This window comes from Bactrocera oleae, chromosome 6, assembly GCF_042242935.1.
Source record: "Bactrocera oleae isolate idBacOlea1 chromosome 6, idBacOlea1, whole genome shotgun sequence".
Lineage (NCBI taxonomy): Eukaryota > Metazoa > Arthropoda > Insecta > Diptera > Tephritidae > Bactrocera > Bactrocera oleae.
The window spans coordinates 61,305,420-61,330,828 of record NC_091540.1 but is presented as its reverse complement, the minus strand read 5'-3'; the positions used below and the strand labels follow the sequence as shown (position 1 = coordinate 61,330,828).

The 25,409-nt window shown below is 27.8% G+C and overlaps 1 protein-coding gene across 7 annotated transcripts in view; it reads left to right on the top strand.

Annotated features, from left to right (window-relative positions):
* Positions 1-25,409, top strand: part of Shab (Shaker cognate b) — a 183,897-nt gene that overhangs the window by 102,712 nt on the left and 55,776 nt on the right. The window lies entirely within an intron of this gene.

The window sequence follows — 25,409 nt, the reverse complement described above, 5'->3', positions numbered from 1 at the left end:
ATTAAGTTAATTTCTTATATAATTGTTTTTTGTTCATTAAGTTTCTAATTTTTTTAATTGTATTGGGTTCCACATAACTTTTAATCAAAGTCATCACAATAATTTTTCTAAGTACTAAACATTTACTATATATTCACATATACATATATATCATAAGCCACACTCTTAAGCGATACATTTATTTGGGTTTTAACAGAAATTTATGGCCGATATATAACATAAAATTGACTCAAGCTTTTAAGGTTTTGTTAAGGTCTATAAGTAGTATAGTATGGTAATTATAAAGAAAATCAGAGGGGGGAGTTGTATCTTCCAAAACTATATGCCAAATAAAACCATATACCTGAGTTTATAATAATCAAGTTTTAAAACTATAGAAATAGAATTCTGTGATACCGAGGAAAACCAGTTCATGTTCTTAATTTTTCAGAACTTAACTCAATTTTTGGGCTCAATATGGCTCAGTACTTAAAAAAAATCCAAGCTGTGTGCCTATAACAAACGTATTGGGACATATAATATCCGTTTCGGCCAAGTGTTCTGGTCCGCTAAGAGTGTGATTGATTATTATAGTCTCAGCCTAGCAAAAGCCGGTCAGTGATTTTGCTGTGCTGGGATGCTTCCACCTCACTCTCCTCCATAATACTTTGACAACTAGCATCGGGTAGTGCACAGAACTCCTACCATAGCGGCGAGATGAACTTTGTTCAAGGCGAGCAGTTCCCCCGACCTCCTGCGATTCACTTTCGGCCAGAAGGAGCTCGCAATCGCATAGAACTTGGTCGTCAGGTTTATGATGTGCTCAAGACGTTTCTTCCCAGTGCGAAGAATAAGATATACCACTGGATTGCTTCAGCAAGGTTTGCCTAATTTAAGGGTTTATCAGTTATCTCTGCCCACTGCGCATCCATGACGGATGATTACCAACTCTTCTAAGTGAATAATGTTAAATATGTATAGAAGAAGACGTGGTATTTTGGTATTTTCTTCTTGACTCTTCCGCTTTTGTAAGGCTAAGGTTGTAACACACTGAGTCTCATGCCTTCACCCATCCAAGTAAACTATCTGGAATCGAAATCAATGAATATAGCAGGCTTGTAATATGCTCAAGACGCTTCGTTAAGGGTTTAACCATCTTTGAAAGTTTCTGGTACCAAAATGCTTTTGCTAGACAATTTCTAAATCTGATCTGGTATCGGTACCTTTATCTCTAAAATAGCCATCAGATTGGAATCACTTTTATTCGTGATATTTTTTTCTCTCTCTTCTCTCTTCTCTTTGGTTAAATTACAATAGTTGCGTTACTGAAAGCTACTGCTCGTAAGGTTTCAAATATACTATGATGTTAACTATAAGAAACTTTCTTATAACTGAACATACTTATAGTACTCAAATATTGTGGATAATTTAAAAAAAAAAAAGTAAAAGATAATATAAATCTATATACCATACTCTTCATAAAACCATATGTCAATGTTTTAAAGATATAGACCTTCTGAGCCTCATACTAGTATAAAAAGCTCTTTAAAAGCGATCTAAGTGTGTACTCTCTATAAAAGCTTGAGTCAATATATAAAACAGAGAAACCTTCTGAGCCATACATAATAATGAGTAGCGTTTTGGCTGAAAAAAATAAGTTTTCGTGCTAAATAATATAATTTAGAACTTTATTAAATTCTAAATACCTTGAAAATCTTTAATTTTACTTCAGTAAAACCGAAGAAAATTAAAAACCAACTAACTAAATCTTATCGCTTAAGACACTAAAACCCACAATGAACGCTGTAAATTACTGCCTCAGTCATCACAGTCGTATGGCCAATCACATATATCACTTTTATCACTTATTTTACTATTATACGCTGCTTTATGACTACAAAAACAACAAAAAAAGTACAAACAATTATATTAAATATTCCATGTTTAAGAACGCATTAAACAAGATATACATACATAACTACAATACATGCATACATGTTGAAATTGATGTTTCTCGGCTTTGTTGTGTTTGTTGTGCGATAAATATGGCAAAATCATTATATAACTTACTTTTACTTTACAAAAACAAAAAATTAACGATTTGTTAACTTCTTATTGTCTTACTCTTCTAACTATCAATGCTGCAAAATACTTGCCACCATTTTGAAAATTGAAAAAAAAACTCGCTAAAAATGCGCGCTGTAAATAAATGCAAACTGTTTATATCAAATATTTAACTATATGAATATACATATACTATACTTGCAAGTACCGTTTTAATGGCCGCTTACATTTCCATTACGAATTTTCAACGTTTAATGTTAGTGACGTAAAAGTTGTAGGACGTCAAAAGCATACATACTACATACGTTACGTTGGCATATGCGTTGCCATATCTTTTTGTAATGTTCGATATGTGTGTTTGGTTGTTGTTGGGTTTTTCTAATGCCAGCCATTTTTTTAAATACATATATACAATACATATATACATATATCTGAGAGTGTCGTTTACTCGTTGCTTCTGAACTGCTGCTTCATTTGCATTACCGGCTGGAGAGTTTAGCGAAATGTCCATGAGTACGTAATAAATATCTATTTATATATAATAATATATGTATGTGTTGTTTTAAAGTTCTCTTTTGATACATATATAAAGTTTCTACCCGTTTGAATATACAAACCTTGCGTTAATTTTAATGTGCTTCAAGTATTCCCACACACACACATTACTGAATAAGTTGCATATTCTTACTTTTGAATCACCGAAGTAATGTAACCTCTTCAAAACATTACCGTTAGAGCGTGAAATGTTATTATGAAGGTCGGTATTTGCATAAAAATAATTGTATCTGAAGTTTTCTAATTAAATTGCTGCAAAAAAAGTTGCTTGAGGCAAAAACCAAAAATCCATATGTTCTAAACTAACGGCAGCTAACAAGCCTGAAAAGCCTTCGCTTAAAATATTCACAGCTCTGAACCTACAATTTTATGTACATATGATTTTTCATCATCGTATTTTTTCGTATTTTCTGTGTTTGTTTTATGGGTTTTTTCAATAAATGTTAGAAATTATTAAAAAAAAATGTTTATCTTCAATTTCATTATTTTCTGCACAAAAAAAAATATTTCTTTACAAAAGTCTGTATAAAAACAAAATTTTTCTTACATTTATACAAAAAATTTATTTTTTTCAAAATCAATAAAAACATTATTACAAAATTCTCTAAAAAATCTGGTATCCACTTTTCGAAAAAAAAAATTATTTTTCAAAAAAAAAACTAACAATTTTATATAAAAATATTTAAACTAGTTATACAATTGTTTTACAAAAATTTTTATTATTCACTTTTCGAGCAAAAAAAATTAATAAAACTTACCAAAATCTATCAAAAAAAAGTATTATCCTTTTTTCGAAATTAATAATGTTATATAAAAAATATTCTAAAAACAAATTTAATAATATAATTTTTCCTTTTCCAAAATTTATAAAAAATTTATTACAAAAATCTAAAAAAAAAAATATGGTAAACACTTTTTCAAATAGTATATGATTATTATAATTTTTAACTTTTTAAATAATTTTTTTATTTCAAAAATGTCCTAATTAATTTTTATTTCCTAAAAATAAAATATTTTTTTATCCCATTTTCCAAAAAAAAATATTGAATAGTATTTATGTGTCTTTGAAGTACTTCTATTTCTAGGCTGCAAAATTCGTAAACTGTGTATTAATTTTTGTTTTTTTACTAGTCAGCCAAGAGATGCAATGTGGAACAATACCAAAATATTGTCAATGTTGAATTAATAGCTAGAAATTGAACAACTAATATATATAAATATATATTGAATTTTTACTAATTACTTTTCTATTAATCCAATTATATACACAGCACATGCGATAAACGTTCAAGTGTTGATGCTTTGCAAAAACAAAAAAGCTAATAATATATCTTACTAAAAAATATATATGAAAAAAAAATACGAACCAATAACTATGTTTGGGAATGGGCAATAAGCGATATGACCAGGCGGCAGGTGTGCTGTAGAAATCCTCGAAATAAATTTTTACACACAAGAACTCTGGGGAGAAGTGGCCAAATACGTGTTGTAATACATTTCCGCTTTATATTATATATATATATATATATTAATGCTAGCCAACCAAGCCAATATACCAACCAATCAACCAACCATGCTTTGCTTGAGTCCACCCACCCATCCACCGACCATTTGTATATAGAAGCAGTTAATATGTTACATATGTAAGCCTATAGGATGTCTCATAGCCTTATAACGCATATTATACGAGTTCCATTTTAGGTATATCTTCTCAAACATGCGCTCTCAATACATATGTAAATAACTGTCTCCTCTCGCTACGTCAAACATTTTACTCAAGCGCTTCAAGCAAACCGTCTGCAGCTAGAGCTTAGTATTTTAATTTTATTTTGATTTTCATTTATTTTACAGAAAGCGGAAATAATTACAACACATTTGGGGACATCTCTGACAATTTTTCACACTTTCTATACATTTTTATTTGATTTTTGTCTTAATTTATAAATAAAAAAAACGTATGTTTTATTTTTTGCATATTTAGTTAAATGTTTTTAATACTTTCGAAGTAAATGGTGTTTAATTTGGTGTAGATCGTCGTAGTCGTAAAAAATAAGTAAATATATGTTTCGTACATTGTATACTTGATATATGTCTTATATACATATGTGTATCACATGACAGCTCAAATGTAGAAAAATTGTTAGTTTTTTACATAGACAGAACTTTAACATTATTCATACATACATATTTCGTATATGACTAAGAAATATAATGATTTAATCTTCCACCGAAGATGCTCAAAGCTTTTCGACTACAAAAAACAGTATTTCGGTACTATTTTTCTTCGTCACTAATTTCCTAAAAAGCTTTTAGTTCTATCTATGTACGAAATATATTTTCTAAGGCTCTTAAAGCAAAATCCGAATTTCGATCGATTTTAAGTGCGACTGTGAACTAAACATTTTGAAACATCAATTTTATGTGGAAAAAGGACGCAGTTTAGATAGGTACTTATATAGTCGAAAACGCAAGCTTCATTTTTATCCTCTACTAAATTAATTTTCGCATGTGAAAAATATATATCAACAAATACATCCTTGTAAAAGTTATCCAGAAATAGTTCTTGGATCACATCATGCCAGAAACTGTCCCTAACTTTAAAACAGGCTTTTTGAGATGTGTTTCTATAAGTTAATCACTGAAATATTTTTTAAGAAAATCGTCCGGAAATAGTTCTTTGATATGAGGATTGAACCACAAAGTCAAAACATTCTCTTTGAAAACATCTATCAACTCGAAGTCTCTCAGCGAATCAACATTCAGATTGTACATCTTTTAGGTCGTTCAATTCAAGGATCATTAAGGAAATATTAGCGCTAGAGCGTCATTTCTGTAAACGATGCAACAAATGAGCTTAAAGCTCTGACAAAGTAATGTAGCTAACGAACTCGCATTCAAAGCTCTCATAAAGCTTAAAATAGCTCTTTTTATACTATAACTATCGTCCAGGTTTGGATTAAAAATAATGGAAACCTCGAGTTTGTCGAATTAAGTTAAGAGCTACTCAAAAAAGAACAAAAAAAGCTCAGCTAAATATAGAAAAATACATATACTCAATTTATTTTACGCGCTTCTACGATCAACCAATTTACTACCTCAAGAAAGTGCTCTATTTATATTAAAAAAATATAAATAATTAATTTTTTTACTTTTCCTAACTTTTAACCTTTTACTAATAGTTTTCAAATTTCTTTTGATTTCACCGAAAAATTTCCGGAGTTCTTCGTCAGTTGTGCTGTTTTTTCGAAATTTATTCACTTTCAAAAATTAACTACAAAATGATATTTGATTATAATTTTCTTTTTCCGATATACCGCCCGAAACCACATCCTTTTTTGAACGATAAATAAGAATAATATGAGAACCAACAAAATATATATATATATAAACATATATTTTATTATTATTATGATTTTTAATTTTCAATTAGCAAGTTAGTACATATTTAATGCTTCAAACATTTTTACCCATACATCAAAAAGCTACAGTAGCTCCCGAAACCGAAAAATCAAAAACAATGTAAATTAGAAAGAAATGCAACGGGGAAAAAATACAACAAAAATATAGTAAAATTTTCTATTTAAAAAAATATTTTTAATGAATATTCACTTCAAAAATTCAAAGCAAAAAAAAATTTAAGTTTTAATTTTCAAATACTCATTACGCAGTCTCTTCTAGTAGTACTCGTTTCAAAACTCGTACAATAACAAAAACTTCCACAAACATTAATAAAACAACAAACTTCAAGTCTTACAATAACTTTCTTGCGAATTTGTACGTACGCAATGAGTAAACAAAAACAAATATTAAAACCAAAATTAAAACAAAACTTTCAAAATCCTCTCGTTGTTGTTGTTCTTTCATCTAACTACTGGAAACTGTCTATTTTTTATTACAAAAAAAAAAAATACACAAAAAACACTTGTAAACGTTTTCACATTGTTTTCGGTTGAAAAGTTAAACTGTCTTGTCTTAGTACTTAGTTCTTTGTTTTTTTTTTTTGTAAAATTGGTGGCGTAACTCTCAACTCCAACGAATTTATAGTTATAACTAGTAACTACTACATACAAATCTATATAGTATTGTACTTCCTCGTATTGATAGAGATAATAGATTGATTGCTTGACGTCTAATCTATTGTTGATACTTATATGAGCATCAGTCGCTAATTGAACCGTTATAGTATATATACATACATTTTTTTTTATTGTACTACATTTGTTGTGATGTTGTAGTGGCTTTTGCGAAAGCTTGTAACTCAAAACTCGTATACTCGTAACTGTATCCCGTAAGCGAATTTGTAGTAGACTTTCAATTACGATTCTATTAACTTCTCTGTTTGTCCTTAATTTATTATTTAGCAGCAAAGTGCAAACTTTGTTTAGTCCTTATATACTTACAATTAGCTAATACTTATTTACCAAAAACAAGGTAACAAATTTTTGAATTTCCTTTTATTTTTAAATATTTTCATTTATTTTTAATTTTTTTTTTTCGTTTGTTTTAAATCCATTTTTCTTCAATTTTGGTGTTTCCACGGTGTTTCTCCTTTGTTGTAGTATTGTTGTAATAATAATCTCCCGCCAAATGATAATGGTGATTCATATACATAAACGTATTGCCTAACAAGCAATACAAAAACAAAAAAAAAAATATTTTAAAAAAGTTTATCAAACAACAACAATTTCCATGCCATTCCGTTGTTTGTTTCGAATTTTGTTTGTTTTCTTTGGTAAAGCCAAGAAAAGGATGTGAACCACATGCACTCCACAACCCCATAAGTACTCCAGTTTCTTCATATATACTCTATATATATATATTGATATATATATCTACATATATTTGTTTTCCTCCATATACTCTTATGTATAACAATTAGTATGATAATAGCAAGTTTTTTAGTATACTCGTAACACAGATTGCTCGATGCTTACATAATACAGACCAGCCACTCTTATGAAGAAAAAGTAACAAGAAATAATAAATAATAATTTATTAAAAAAAAAAAAATTTTTAAAAAAATTACATTTAAATTTGAAAAACAAAAAATACAAAATTTTAAAAATTTCAAAATTTTAAAAACATTTACAAAATAAAATATTCAACTTGAAAACAATATTTAATTTAAAAAAAAGCGATGATATACAATTTTTTTTTTAAACAAATTAAATTTAAAAAGAAAATTATATTTGAAACCACAAAAAAATACATTTGAAAAAAATATTTTATTAAACATATTTTCAATTTAACAAAAAAAAAATATCCAATTTAAAAAACTTTTAATTTATTTATTTGCAAATAAAATAGAATTCATATTTAATTTACAAATTTTCAAAGTTTTTTTTTTTAATTTGAAAATAAACCTAAATTTGTTAATTACAAATGCATGGATGCATAGCATAATTTTTTAAAACATGATGCTCTAAATCTTTTTCCAAAAGTGTTACATTTTAAAAGAAAATTATATTTCAAAAAAAGTATATAAAAAAAATTAAATTAAAGTTTCTTTAAATTAAAAAATTTCAAATTTAAAACCACTTTTAATTAATTTATTTTTAAATCATTAAAAAACAGTTAAATTGAAAATTCAATTTGGACATTTTTTTACATCTGAAAAAAAAATTGACTTGATTTTCAAATTAAAAAAAAAGTATTAAAATTTAATTGAAAAATTAAACAACTTTTAATCAATTAAGTGAAATTTGAAAATATATTTAATTATATAAGTAGTTAAAACTAATATATTTTGTCACTTAAATTTAAAATTTTATTTTATTTGAAAATAATAGCAATTTTTTTCGAATTTAGGGCAAAAAAATTGTCAAATTGAAGCTCAATATTAATATATTGGAATTAATTTTTTTATTTAAAATTTATTACATTATTCGGAAATTACATTTGAAAAAATTTTCAAATTAAAAAAATTATATTTCAACTTTTTTTAATTTTTATTAAAAAATAAATTTTGTAAAATTTTAAATTAATAAATTTGTTTTCAGATTACAATAACACTAAATTTGAAAATTAAACTTGTTTATTTTTTTTATTCAAAAATAAATTTATTTTAATTTGTTTTTCAAATGTATTTATTTCTCTAATATAATTTTCTTTTTAAAGTTAATTTGTTTTTAAGAAAACAATTTAATATCATCGTTTTTTCTTCAAATGTAAGTGTGTGCGTCTTTGTACTCATTTTTGTTCTGACATGGAATGGAGTTATTTTTACCCTACTTTCTTTTATTTGAGTTTGCTTCCCGGTAATGTACCAAAAACCAACAATATTGTGTAGTTGTATGTATGTAAAAATATAGCAACATCTATGTAAATACTTTTGTGAAATCAGGCTTAAGTATTTATTTCCGATTCTTTAATGTAATTTATAATTTTTGTATTTATTTATTATGTATATTTGTATGTATATAAAAATTATTTATTTAAATTTTAGTTTAGTAGCTAGCACCATGTACATAGTAGTCGACCTATACATATTATATATGTAAATAAATTAGTTTTGTAAATAAGCGTATAAATGCATTGCTTCAATGTGTATATAAGTATGTAGTATTTATATGCTCTACTATTTTTTACAACTGTTTGCAAAATGTGTGGATTATTAGTTCCGATTTACAAAAGAACTATTCAAAAGATTATTAGCATGTTTTTTGAGTTGAGTTCTTTGAAATTGGTTATGCTTAATATGAACTCTGCAGCATGTTGGCATGTTACACATACACATTACGATATTTCTAAGTAGTCGATTCAAACAGATACACTTTTTGGGTGCTGAAATTTTTTAGAAAATTCTCTAGTAGTTTATAGGCAGGGTCTAATCAATTTTCAAAACCCCCTCATATAAAAATTTGTCCAGAGAACTTTTAAATTCACGGTTCAATATTTTGTAGGCTAGTTATGCGATTTAGTTTAGATGTAGCGGAATTTTCATAGCATAAAAAAATTACATGATCGAAAATCATTTGGTCAAAGCATGTTTGGCCTTTGATTACAAATTAGAACATAGTTATAGAGTAAATACGAAAAATACAAGGCCATTAAATTTTCCAACTGTCTGATAAAATAGTCACATCTTTCATATAAGAACAAAAAACAGTAAGTTCCTAAGCGATGCTCAAAGTACATAATTTCTATAAACTTTAAAACCCTGTTTAGAAATTGTTTTTCGTAATGCCGTCTGAAATCGACTTATAAATATATATATATATAATATATAAATTCGTTATATGCTGAGATATGTGGCAGTCATTCTATTATAGATGTGTCAAAAATCAAAAAAAAAATTTCAAACTTTGCAAGCACTGAAGATCGTATGTATAAAGAAGATCGAGAGTAAAATTCATTTTACTTAATATAGCATCTAACTTTTGTATGAGCTCTTCGACTTCCAAGCCCTTACAATCTATCTACAAATAAAATACTATATATTTTAACTGAATTCGTGGTATTTATTTTAACTTAAGCTTTAAGCGTACCGGAAACTTCATGAATATAAATATTACATAAGATCTAGTAAAAATGAGTTCATTGTTTTTGCATTAAGAATTGGAACAGTCGATTTTCACAAACTTCTCTTGTAGCGAATTTTTCACCAGCAACCTTGGCTTGTGCCAGGTTTAAACGATAATGATGACTATAATGGATGCACAAGCGCCTCCAAACCAAGCTTCCAGAGCTTTTGGCAAATAAATATTGATCAGTTGTTCTACTATTGGCCAAGCAGGTCTCTTATGCCCCATTTCTTCTTTCAGACGCCCAATTGTTAACAGTACGGAACCGAATTATGAATTTGGCCGTAGAGGAGTATATTACCCTCATATTCATGCTTTTAAGGGTTCGCACTGAGAGCTGCTATCCACCTCTCGAACAGCTAGTCGCCTTATATGTATGGTTCCAAGGTCATATCTGTTACAAGGGCACGCCGAGAGTTGACAAATGCTCTTATAAGGCAGTGCATTCAGAGTCGACCAGCGCCAAGAGGGAGTATCTCAATCCACACCTATCACACCAACTTCATGATGACGGGGGTGGAATGTACTCTGAGGCCTGCCAGAGCCTATTAATTGAAACCCTAAACTCAATGCCATTTTTTTGGCATGGAACTAATTATTGATTTAATAATAATTTGAAAAATATCGTTCGAAAGTATTTTAGGGCCTATAAAATTCTCTATTTTCGTGATTTAACGCTGGTTTAAAGAGGAAAAAACTCAAAAAATGTCTACCAAAAGACTCTAGTTATTTATTTTAAGTACGGTCATAACTTCGATTATACAATATTTGAAATAGAAATGTTCTGGATATTAACTTAAATTTTGGAAGAATAATTGTTAATAAAAAGTTCTTCATAAATGTATGTATATAACTCTATAAACTCAGAAATCCATTTAATGGCTTCAGAAGCACTTTATAACTAAATTTTTTTGTAATTTGATACATTATACTATATCAAATTCATTTCCCCGCATTTGCGATTTTGAAACTTTTTAACTTAACCTTTCAAAGCTTTTATGTACAAATATAAAATTAATACAAAATGTTAATGATATTTTGTTAATAAATTTCCTTAATACCTCCTAATTGAATGAAAATGATAAGAATTTTGAGATTCTCAATAAAATTAGCGTCGTGCAAGTTTATTACTATTATTCCACTTTATTTCTACACTACAAAGAATGCTGTGATTGGAACCAAAAGCCAAGTTAAAATCGTGTTTTTCCCACTGTCAATGTTTTAGTAAGCTCTGTATGCTTTATTCCTCTAGTGAATCTACCCTCCACTTAACTTTTTTATATAGAAACAATTTAATACTTTTCTAGTTATTTACTAATTCTCTCACTTTGAACGCAAACATGCTTGCGCATGTATGTACGTATAGTTTATAGACCCTCTCCTGCCAATTTAAAATGTGTTCTTTTAGCAAAAAAAAAATGTCTCTCCTACCCAGTTGACACTTAAACTTTTAATTTTATTGTATGCATTTACCAAATCAAAATCAAATGTCACCTTTAACATTGAAAATGATTATTAATGCGTTGTTGCGTACAGTGTTCGCCATGGTAGATGTGGACATATTCACATATACAAATACAAATACAAGTACAAAATACAATATTACATAACTCTACTCTATATACATATATATTTATATATATCTAATATTTCTCTTGTTAAACGTCTAACTACTTACACAACAAGCGAGAATTGTTATTTTATGCCTGATTTTGGCAAAACCTACCCAAATTAATTACCATAATTACAACAACATAAGTAATCGAAAAACAAAAACAATTGCAAAGCTTTACTCCTGCATCAAAGCCAAAGAGAAATGTGTCAAATCGAAGGGCAATATGTGTCAGCCAACAACAATAATAATCGATATGCTGGGGCATGTGAGATGTGAAAGTGAATCGAATATTAACTATATCTATTATATATATGTAGGTACATAAGTGCACAAAGCGTCAGCGCAAGGCGTATTGCAAGTAGTAAGCTATGGGTCCACACGCTCATAGCTCGTAGTAGCGCTGTGTCGCGATGTGCATACTCGTATTACAATATTTCAGTACCCCCACCCGACCAGCTACAGTACCATCCCAATACAGTTGTTGTGATATACAGGTTGTTTTTTTTTATTATTATTGTATTATTGCTAATATCTATAATACTCAAATAAAGCAAAATAATGCGTTCAGTACTAAAGTTTACTGTTGACTTTGCTGTGCTAATTTCAGGCAGTGTTCGTGTTTTTTTTTGGGTTATAAAAAATATTATATATAAATTCTTGGACGCTTTTTAATGCTAAACATTTATTTACTGGTTCCAAAAGTTCATTAATTGAATATTTGCCGTTTTTCATAGAATTATCTAAATATTTCGAAAAAGTTTATTGCATTGTTTGTAGTTGTAATTGTTTGAATTGGTTGCGAGCGCTTAGAGTTTGTAAAAAAAAATTTCATCCATATTGTGTTAGTTTTGAGCAAAAATAAATGATTGCAAATGCCACATATTTTGCGATATTCGACAATTTTGTTTAGTAAATTAAATTTTCATTTTTCTTCAAATAATTCAAAAGAAAAAAGTCCAACTTGGATTTAGGCGCCACATTTGTGTTGCTCTTATTTTTATGTTTTTATAATATCAGTCTACTTTCAAAAAATATTTTTTTTTAACAATACAGAACAAAAACAGTACAAACAAGTGTTTTAACAAATAAGCAAACATTTTGAAAATTGTTGCCCAATTGTTGTGGGCATTCTATAAAATTTTATTCGTTTTTCTTAAACAAAATAGTAAATTTTGTGCTCAACTTAGAAATAAAAATCGACTGCAGACCCGATTGTTAGTATTGTGTACATCCTTACTCACTTTAGGCGTGTTCGATTAGCTGGGTTTAGTACTAAAAATGTATTCTTAAGTAGTGATTTTAATTTTTTATTTCTACTATTGCAAGCTTTGTGTCTTTGGTTAGGGAAAAGTGAACGTTTATTTAAAAAAAGTAAAAAATTAATTATTAATTATTAATACTAAAAACCAAGTTATAAAAAATGTATAAATAATTAGTTATTGCTGTTGAAATCGCGGTAAAAATAAAGTTTAATTAATATTTAAATTTAAAGTAATGTGGTTAAAGCTTCATCAAATTTTAAAAGCTTCAACCCTTTGGTTTTAAGCGATCGCGAAGTGTTAAAACGAATTCTTTAAAATAAAGGATTACACTCACACATTCTACTCAATCAGTAAGTAAGCAAGCTTTCATAGTCGCCATTGAAATTATATGACCTATTATATGACTATTATTAAAATTGGGAAATAACCCGTATTTATCTAGGCACTCTTTCAAAAGATATCCACGACGACAGCTCACTCTAAATTTTCCTCTTTTAGTATTTGTAAGTAATTCGAAAAATCCCTTCAAGTTTTTCTCAGTCAATAAGTGATAAACTCGAACTTTCGTGAGCTTTCGAAGACGAAATCTAATATATATAAATATTTCCGATAAAAGCATTCATTCGCTTTTGATATCATCCAAAAACAATAAGTCTGTCTTAAGATTTATTTTGAAAACGCTTTTCAGAAATAGCTTCTTACATTAGCTTTTGTTGTCAACGAAAACAATAAGGAATTTAATCGTTCCTAAAGACCATGCATTTTCAGGCATAATCGTTCCTATTCAAGAAAAATTTTAATTGCTAATTAATGTTACGAAAAAATTATAACAGAAAGAGATTGCGCTTTCAATATTCAAAGTAACAATATTTTTATAGACTTGCAATATGATGCTCCATAGTAGAATAGTTTTGTTAACATAACGGTTGTTACAAGTCGAAAAATTTAAAAAATCGAAACATACCTGTTCAAGCCCCCAGTTACCGAATAAAGAGACAGCAGTGCCTGGTGCTAGCTTTTTACCGGAAATAACGGTCAACCTGTGAGATATATTTTTTCGATTCGGAGAGAGTTTTTTTCTGATAATAGTATGAATGTATATCAAAAGGCCCCCATATATCTTATTGAAATATTGGCGAACTTCCGGTTTACTTCATACCGCATATATCGGCCAATATGTGAAATATCTTAATAAAATTAGGTCGATGTGTTTTCCTTATAATGGTGCATTTTTTGGCCTTGCCTAAAATAACTAACCCTAGCCCCTATATAACTAATCACAGAATTTTCAAACATCCGGTTGATTTTCCTTCATATATATAGGTGATGGCATGTGAGGTACCTTAATGAAACTCAAGGAGCGTTTTATTCCGTTAGCAGTATGTTGTATTACCAAAAATAAATAAAATTTGATCAATAATACGACTATCACTCATGCACCTAATGTAAAATTTTCAAACTTCCAGTTGGCCTTATGCCATATAATTATATCGGCCAATTTAAAAGATATCTTAGCAAAATTAAATGAACATATAGTTTTGGATATACTATAGTTTTCGTCATTATAAATTATGTGAATTTAGTCTACGAATTAGCCCAACTAACAAATAATATACATATTGATTTTCGTTATTCTAACAAACCTAGGCCGAACATGTCGTTCAATGTTAAAATTAACTCAATCAGCCCATCCCTTTCCCTGTTCACAATATAGCCTGTATAATAATTTCCGACCTACCACCTGATAAAATGTGTGATACTTTAATAAAATTATATGAACTAGTTTTCTTATAAAAATATACTTTAACCACAAAAGACGCAAAGTTATGCATAAATTTATACCTATTTTTTTATTTCTCATTACCACCATGCAAACCAACAGCAACATAGTTTCATAGCCGTAGTTTGCAAACCGCCTCACAAACCCACTCCATAGTACCGCTAGCTAGATGAAAAAGTAGTTAGTGCTGCGATCGCAATTCAATATAAAAAATACGCGCCCAAAACTATGCTATCAATTAAAATAAGCCAACTAGCTGCAGCAGCAAGTTCAGATTAACCTAACGAATTTTTATACATCTTGATTTCTAAATAATTATTTCTCTATTTTTATTTGTATGTAAGCTATTATTATGTATATGAATAAAAAATATTTTATATAATTTAATTTAATTATAAATTTTTCCTGTTTTTATTGTAGTATAAATGTTTTAAACAAACACGAATTGCGTACAAGCAAATCTCTAACCCTTCTATACTTTCTATTATCTGTTTGTTAAGTCCACCACAAAACTTACAAATATGTAACGGTATATGTTTTGTGTCTTCTGTTGTTTTGTGTGAACTTGTCACGTCAATATTATAATTTTTTATTTTTTAATGTTAAAAAAATTTAATAATATTATTTTTTCTATTTAAACTAACCCTAAGTTTTTTCGAAATTTATTCACTTTCAAAAATTAACTACAAAATGATATTTGATTATAATTTTCTTTTTCCGATATACCGCCCGAAACCACATCCTTTTTTGAACGATAAATAAGAATAATATGAGAACCAACAAAATATATATATATATAAACATATATTTTATTATTATTATGATTTTTAATTTTCAATTAGCAAGTTAGTACATATTTAATGCTTCAAACATTTTTACCCATACATCAAAAAGCTACAGTAGCTCCCGAAACCGAAAAATCAAAAACAATGTAAATTAGAAAGAAATGCAACGGGGAAAAAATACAACAAAAATATAGTAAAATTTTCTATTTAAAAAAATATTTTTAATGAATATTCACTTCAAAAATTCAAAGCAAAAAAAAATTTAAGTTTTAATTTTCAAATACTCATTACGCAGTCTCTTCTAGTAGTACTCGTTTCAAAACTCGTACAATAACAAAAACTTCCACAAACATTAATAAAACAACAAACTTCAAGTCTTACAATAACTTTCTTGCGAATTTGTACGTACGCAATGAGTAAACAAAAACAAATATTAAAACCAAAATTAAAACAAAACTTTCAAAATCCTCTCGTTGTTGTTGTTCTTTCATCTAACTACTGGAAACTGTCTATTTTTTATTACAAAAAAAAAAAATACACAAAAAACACTTGTAAACGTTTTCACATTGTTTTCGGTTGAAAAGTTAAACTGTCTTGTCTTAGTACTTAGTTCTTTGTTTTTTTTTTTTGTAAAATTGGTGGCGTAACTCTCAACTCCAACGAATTTATAGTTATAACTAGTAACTACTACATACAAATCTATATAGTATTGTACTTCCTCGTATTGATAGAGATAATAGATTGATTGCTTGACGTCTAATCTATTGTTGATACTTATATGAGCATCAGTCGCTAATTGAACCGTTATAGTATATATACATACATTTTTTTTTATTGTACTACATTTGTTGTGATGTTGTAGTGGCTTTTGCGAAAGCTTGTAACTCAAAACTCGTATACTCGTAACTGTATCCCGTAAGCGAATTTGTAGTAGACTTTCAATTACGATTCTATTAACTTCTCTGTTTGTCCTTAATTTATTATTTAGCAGCAAAGTGCAAACTTTGTTTAGTCCTTATATACTTACAATTAGCTAATACTTATTTACCAAAAACAAGGTAACAAATTTTTGAATTTCCTTTTATTTTTAAATATTTTCATTTATTTTTAATTTTTTTTTTTCGTTTGTTTTAAATCCATTTTTCTTCAATTTTGGTGTTTCCACGGTGTTTCTCCTTTGTTGTAGTATTGTTGTAATAATAATCTCCCGCCAAATGATAATGGTGATTCATATACATAAACGTATTGCCTAACAAGCAATACAAAAACAAAAAAAAAAATATTTTAAAAAAGTTTATCAAACAACAACAATTTCCATGCCATTCCGTTGTTTGTTTCGAATTTTGTTTGTTTTCTTTGGTAAAGCCAAGAAAAGGATGTGAACCACATGCACTCCACAACCCCATAAGTACTCCAGTTTCTTCATATATACTCTATATATATATATTGATATATATATCTACATATATTTGTTTTCCTCCATATACTCTTATGTATAACAATTAGTATGATAATAGCAAGTTTTTTAGTATACTCGTAACACAGATTGCTCGATGCTTACATAATACAGACCAGCCACTCTTATGAAGAAAAAGTAACAAGAAATAATAAATAATAATTTATTAAAAAAAAAAAAATTTTTAAAAAAATTACATTTAAATTTGAAAAACAAAAAATACAAAATTTTAAAAATTTCAAAATTTTAAAAACATTTACAAAATAAAATATTCAACTTGAAAACAATATTTAATTTAAAAAAAAGCGATGATATACAATTTTTTTTTTAAACAAATTAAATTTAAAAAGAAAATTATATTTGAAACCACAAAAAAATACATTTGAAAAAAATATTTTATTAAACATATTTTCAATTTAACAAAAAAAAAATATCCAATTTAAAAAACTTTTAATTTATTTATTTGCAAATAAAATAGAATTCATATTTAATTTACAAATTTTCAAAGTTTTTTTTTTTAATTTGAAAATAAACCTAAATTTGTTAATTACAAATGCATGGATGCATAGCATAATTTTTTAAAACATGATGCTCTAAATCTTTTTCCAAAAGTGTTACATTTTAAAAGAAAATTATATTTCAAAAAAAGTATATAAAAAAAATTAAATTAAAGTTTCTTTAAATTAAAAAATTTCAAATTTAAAACCACTTTTAATTAATTTATTTTTAAATCATTAAAAAACAGTTAAATTGAAAATTCAATTTGGACATTTTTTTACATCTGAAAAAAAAATTGACTTGATTTTCAAATTAAAAAAAAAGTATTAAAATTTAATTGAAAAATTAAACAACTTTTAATCAATTAAGTGAAATTTGAAAATATATTTAATTATATAAGTAGTTAAAACTAATATATTTTGTCACTTAAATTTAAAATTTTATTTTATTTGAAAATAATAGCAATTTTTTTCGAATTTAGGGCAAAAAAATTGTCAAATTGAAGCTCAATATTAATATATTGGAATTAATTTTTTTATTTAAAATTTATTACATTATTCGGAAATTACATTTGAAAAAATTTTCAAATTAAAAAAATTATATTTCAACTTTTTTTAATTTTTATTAAAAAATAAATTTTGTAAAATTTTAAATTAATAAATTTGTTTTCAGATTACAATAACACTAAATTTGAAAATTAAACTTGTTTATTTTTTTTATTCAAAAATAAATTTATTTTAATTTGTTTTTCAAATGTATTTATTTCTCTAATATAATTTTCTTTTTAAAGTTAATTTGTTTTTAAGAAAACAATTTAATATCATCGTTTTTTCTTCAAATGTAAGTGTGTGCGTCTTTGTACTCATTTTTGTTCTGACATGGAATGGAGTTATTTTTACCCTACTTTCTTTTATTTGAGTTTGCTTCCCGGTAATGTACCAAAAACCAACAATATTGTGTAGTTGTATGTATGTAAAAATATAGCAACATCTATGTAAATACTTTTGTGAAATCAGGCTTAAGTATTTATTTCCGATTCTTTAATGTAATTTATAATTTTTGTATTTATTTATTATGTATATTTGTATGTATATAAAAATTATTTATTTAAATTTTAGTTTAGTAGCTAGCACCATGTACATAGTAGTCGACCTATACATATTATATATGTAAATAAATTAGTTTTGTAAATAAGCGTATAAATGCATTGCTTCAATGTGTATATAAGTATGTAGTATTTATATGCTCTACTATTTTTTACAACTGTTTGCAAAATGTGTGGATTATTAGTTCCGATTTACAAAAGAACTATTCAAAAGATTATTAGCATGTTTTTTGAGTTGAGTTCTTTGAAATTGGTTATGCTTAATATGAACTCTGCAGCATGTTGGCATGTTACACATACACATTACGATATTTCTAAGTAGTCGATTCAAACAGATACACTTTTTGGGTGCTGAAATTTTTTAGAAAATTCTCTAGTAGTTTATAGGCAGGGTCTAATCAATTTTCAAAACCCCCTCATATAAAAATTTGTCCAGAGAACTTTTAAATTCACGGTTCAATATTTTGTAGGCTAGTTATGCGATTTAGTTTAGATGTAGCGGAATTTTCATAGCATAAAAAAATTACATGATCGAAAATCATTTGGTCAAAGCATGTTTGGCCTTTGATTACAAATTAGAACATAGTTATAGAGTAAATACGAAAAATACAAGGCCATTAAATTTTCCAACTGTCTGATAAAATAGTCACATCTTTCATATAAGAACAAAAAACAGTAAGTTCCTAAGCGATGCTCAAAGTACATAATTTCTATAAACTTTAAAACCCTGTTTAGAAATTGTTTTTCGTAATGCCGTCTGAAATCGACTTATAAATATATATATATATAATATATAAATTCGTTATATGCTGAGATATGTGGCAGTCATTCTATTATAGATGTGTCAAAAATCAAAAAAAAAATTTCAAACTTTGCAAGCACTGAAGATCGTATGTATAAAGAAGATCGAGAGTAAAATTCATTTTACTTAATATAGCATCTAACTTTTGTATGAGCTCTTCGACTTCCAAGCCCTTACAATCTATCTACAAATAAAATACTATATATTTTAACTGAATTCGTGGTATTTATTTTAACTTAAGCTTTAAGCGTACCGGAAACTTCATGAATATAAATATTACATAAGATCTAGTAAAAATGAGTTCATTGTTTTTGCATTAAGAATTGGAACAGTCGATTTTCACAAACTTCTCTTGTAGCGAATTTTTCACCAGCAACCTTGGCTTGTGCCAGGTTTAAACGATAATGATGACTATAATGGATGCACAAGCGCCTCCAAACCAAGCTTCCAGAGCTTTTGGCAAATAAATATTGATCAGTTGTTCTACTATTGGCCAAGCAGGTCTCTTATGCCCCATTTCTTCTTTCAGACGCCCAATTGTTAACAGTACGGAACCGAATTATGAATTTGGCCGTAGAGGAGTATATTACCCTCATATTCATGCTTTTAAGGGTTCGCACTGAGAGCTGCTATCCACCTCTCGAACAGCTAGTCGCCTTATATGTATGGTTCCAAGGTCATATCTGTTACAAGGGCACGCCGAGAGTTGACAAATGCTCTTATAAGGCAGTGCATTCAGAGTCGACCAGCGCCAAGAGGGAGTATCTCAATCCACACCTATCACACCAACTTCATGATGACGGGGGTGGAATGTACTCTGAGGCCTGCCAGAGCCTATTAATTGAAACCCTAAACTCAATGCCATTTTTTTGGCATGGAACTAATTATTGATTTAATAATAATTTGAAAAATATCGTTCGAAAGTATTTTAGGGCCTATAAAATTCTCTATTTTCGTGATTTAACGCTGGTTTAAAGAGGAAAAAACTCAAAAAATGTCTACCAAAAGACTCTAGTTATTTATTTTAAGTACGGTCATAACTTCGATTATACAATATTTGAAATAGAAATGTTCTGGATATTAACTTAAATTTTGGAAGAATAATTGTTAATAAAAAGTTCTTCATAAATGTATGTATATAACTCTATAAACTCAGAAATCCATTTAATGGCTTCAGAAGCACTTTATAACTAAATTTTTTTGTAATTTGATACATTATACTATATCAAATTCATTTCCCCGCATTTGCGATTTTGAAACTTTTTAACTTAACCTTTCAAAGCTTTTATGTACAAATATAAAATTAATACAAAATGTTAATGATATTTTGTTAATAAATTTCCTTAATACCTCCTAATTGAATGAAAATGATAAGAATTTTGAGATTCTCAATAAAATTAGCGTCGTGCAAGTTTATTACTATTATTCCACTTTATTTCTACACTACAAAGAATGCTGTGATTGGAACCAAAAGCCAAGTTAAAATCGTGTTTTTCCCACTGTCAATGTTTTAGTAAGCTCTGTATGCTTTATTCCTCTAGTGAATCTACCCTCCACTTAACTTTTTTATATAGAAACAATTTAATACTTTTCTAGTTATTTACTAATTCTCTCACTTTGAACGCAAACATGCTTGCGCATGTATGTACGTATAGTTTATAGACCCTCTCCTGCCAATTTAAAATGTGTTCTTTTAGCAAAAAAAAAATGTCTCTCCTACCCAGTTGACACTTAAACTTTTAATTTTATTGTATGCATTTACCAAATCAAAATCAAATGTCACCTTTAACATTGAAAATGATTATTAATGCGTTGTTGCGTACAGTGTTCGCCATGGTAGATGTGGACATATTCACATATACAAATACAAATACAAGTACAAAATACAATATTACATAACTCTACTCTATATACATATATATTTATATATATCTAATATTTCTCTTGTTAAACGTCTAACTACTTACACAACAAGCGAGAATTGTTATTTTATGCCTGATTTTGGCAAAACCTACCCAAATTAATTACCATAATTACAACAACATAAGTAATCGAAAAACAAAAACAATTGCAAAGCTTTACTCCTGCATCAAAGCCAAAGAGAAATGTGTCAAATCGAAGGGCAATATGTGTCAGCCAACAACAATAATAATCGATATGCTGGGGCATGTGAGATGTGAAAGTGAATCGAATATTAACTATATCTATTATATATATGTAGGTACATAAGTGCACAAAGCGTCAGCGCAAGGCGTATTGCAAGTAGTAAGCTATGGGTCCACACGCTCATAGCTCGTAGTAGCGCTGTGTCGCGATGTGCATACTCGTATTACAATATTTCAGTACCCCCACCCGACCAGCTACAGTACCATCCCAATACAGTTGTTGTGATATACAGGTTGTTTTTTTTTATTATTATTGTATTATTGCTAATATCTATAATACTCAAATAAAGCAAAATAATGCGTTCAGTACTAAAGTTTACTGTTGACTTTGCTGTGCTAATTTCAGGCAGTGTTCGTGTTTTTTTTTGGGTTATAAAAAATATTATATATAAATTCTTGGACGCTTTTTAATGCTAAACATTTATTTACTGGTTCCAAAAGTTCATTAATTGAATATTTGCCGTTTTTCATAGAATTATCTAAATATTTCGAAAAAGTTTATTGCATTGTTTGTAGTTGTAATTGTTTGAATTGGTTGCGAGCGCTTAGAGTTTGTAAAAAAAAATTTCATCCATATTGTGTTAGTTTTGAGCAAAAATAAATGATTGCAAATGCCACATATTTTGCGATATTCGACAATTTTGTTTAGTAAATTAAATTTTCATTTTTCTTCAAATAATTCAAAAGAAAAAAGTCCAACTTGGATTTAGGCGCCACATTTGTGTTGCTCTTATTTTTATGTTTTTATAATATCAGTCTACTTTCAAAAAATATTTTTTTTTAACAATACAGAACAAAAACAGTACAAACAAGTGTTTTAACAAATAAGCAAACATTTTGAAAATTGTTGCCCAATTGTTGTGGGCATTCTATAAAATTTTATTCGTTTTTCTTAAACAAAATAGTAAATTTTGTGCTCAACTTAGAAATAAAAATCGACTGCAGACCCGATTGTTAGTATTGTGTACATCCTTACTCACTTTAGGCGTGTTCGATTAGCTGGGTTTAGTACTAAAAATGTATTCTTAAGTAGTGATTTTAATTTTTTATTTCTACTATTGCAAGCTTTGTGTCTTTGGTTAGGGAAAAGTGAACGTTTATTTAAAAAAAGTAAAAAATTAATTATTAATTATTAATACTAAAAACCAAGTTATAAAAAATGTATAAATAATTAGTTATTGCTGTTGAAATCGCGGTAAAAATAAAGTTTAATTAATATTTAAATTTAAAGTAATGTGGTTAAAGCTTCATCAAATTTTAAAAGCTTCAACCCTTTGGTTTTAAGCGATCGCGAAGTGTTAAAACGAATTCTTTAAAATAAAGGATTACACTCACACATTCTACTCAATCAGTAAGTAAGCAAGCTTTCATAGTCGCCATTGAAATTATATGACCTATTATATGACTATTATTAAAATTGGGAAATAACCCGTATTTATCTAGGCACTCTTTCAAAAGATATCCACGACGACAGCTCACTCTAAATTTTCCTCTTTTAGTATTTGTAAGTAATTCGAAAAATCCCTTCAAGTTTTTCTCAGTCAATAAGTGATAAACTCGAACTTTCGTGAGCTTTCGAAGACGAAATCTAATATATATAAATATTTCCGATAAAAGCATTCATTCGCTTTTGATATCATCCAAAAACAATAAGTCTGTCTTAAGATTTATTTTGAAAACGCTTTTCAGAAATAGCTTCTTACATTAGCTTTTGTTGTCAACGAAAACAATAAGGAATTTAATCGTTCCTAAAGACCATGCATTTTCAGGCATAATCGTTCCTATTCAAGAAAAATTTTAATTGCTAATTAATGTTACGAAAAAATTATAACAGAAAGAGATTGCGCTTTCAATATTCAAAGTAACAATATTTTTATAGACTTGCAATATGATGCTCCATAGTAGAATAGTTTTGTTAACATAACGGTTGTTACAAGTCGAAAAATTTAAAAAATCGAAACATACCTGTTCAAGCCCCCAGTTACCGAATAAAGAGACAGCAGTGCCTGGTGCTAGCTTTTTACCGGAAATAACGGTCAACCTGTGAGATATATTTTTTCGATTCGGAGAGAGTTTTTTTCTGATAATAGTATGAATGTATATCAAAAGGCCCCCATATATCTTATTGAAATATTGGCGAACTTCCGGTTTACTTCATACCGCATATATCGGCCAATATGTGAAATATCTTAATAAAATTAGGTCGATGTGTTTTCCTTATAATGGTGCATTTTTTGGCCTTGCCTAAAATAACTAACCCTAGCCCCTATATAACTAATCACAGAATTTTCAAACATCCGGTTGATTTTCCTTCATATATATAGGTGATGGCATGTGAGGTACCTTAATGAAACTCAAGGAGCGTTTTATTCCGTTAGCAGTATGTTGTATTACCAAAAATAAATAAAATTTGATCAATAATACGACTATCACTCATGCACCTAATGTAAAATTTTCAAACTTCCAGTTGGCCTTATGCCATATAATTATATCGGCCAATTTAAAAGATATCTTAGCAAAATTAAATGAACATATAGTTTTGGATATACTATAGTTTTCGTCATTATAAATTATGTGAATTTAGTCTACGAATTAGCCCAACTAACAAATAATATACATATTGATTTTCGTTATTCTAACAAACCTAGGCCGAACATGTCGTTCAATGTTAAAATTAACTCAATCAGCCCATCCCTTTCCCTGTTCACAATATAGCCTGTATAATAATTTCCGACCTACCACCTGATAAAATGTGTGATACTTTAATAAAATTATATGAACTAGTTTTCTTATAAAAATATACTTTAACCACAAAAGACGCAAAGTTATGCATAAATTTATACCTATTTTTTTATTTCTCATTACCACCATGCAAACCAACAGCAACATAGTTTCATAGCCGTAGTTTGCAAACCGCCTCACAAACCCACTCCATAGTACCGCTAGCTAGATGAAAAAGTAGTTAGTGCTGCGATCGCAATTCAATATAAAAAATACGCGCCCAAAACTATGCTATCAATTAAAATAAGCCAACTAGCTGCAGCAGCAAGTTCAGATTAACCTAACGAATTTTTATACATCTTGATTTCTAAATAATTATTTCTCTATTTTTATTTGTATGTAAGCTATTATTATGTATATGAATAAAAAATATTTTATATAATTTAATTTAATTATAAATTTTTCCTGTTTTTATTGTAGTATAAATGTTTTAAACAAACACGAATTGCGTACAAGCAAATCTCTAACCCTTCTATACTTTCTATTATCTGTTTGTTAAGTCCACCACAAAACTTACAAATATGTAACGGTATATGTTTTGTGTCTTCTGTTGTTTTGTGTGAACTTGTCACGTCAATATTATAATTTTTTATTTTTTAATGTTAAAAAAATTTAATAATATTATTTTTTCTATTTAAACTAACCCTAAGTAATATATATTTTTTAAAATTTAAGTAAATTTTAGTTTAGATTTTTATTTAGTCATATTTTTTCGTCTTTGTCCTACACCCGTTAGAATGCATACATATTAGTTGCATAGCTCGTGTGTTTCGTGTGTACCCATCTCCCTAAACCAAGTAATTATGTCCATTAGTGTTAACACTAAAACTCAAAACAAAACCAGTTTCGAAAGTCAAGGCTCTGACATGTTGTGTATATAATTCGCATTTCTGCCAGTCAAATAAATATAAAATAGGTGTTATTATATTTTAAAATTATTTTTTATTTTATATTACTTTATTTATATATAGGATATCGTTTAAATTAGAGTATATATATTATATCTTTATGCTTATCAGACCTCTATGATGTCTAGTTC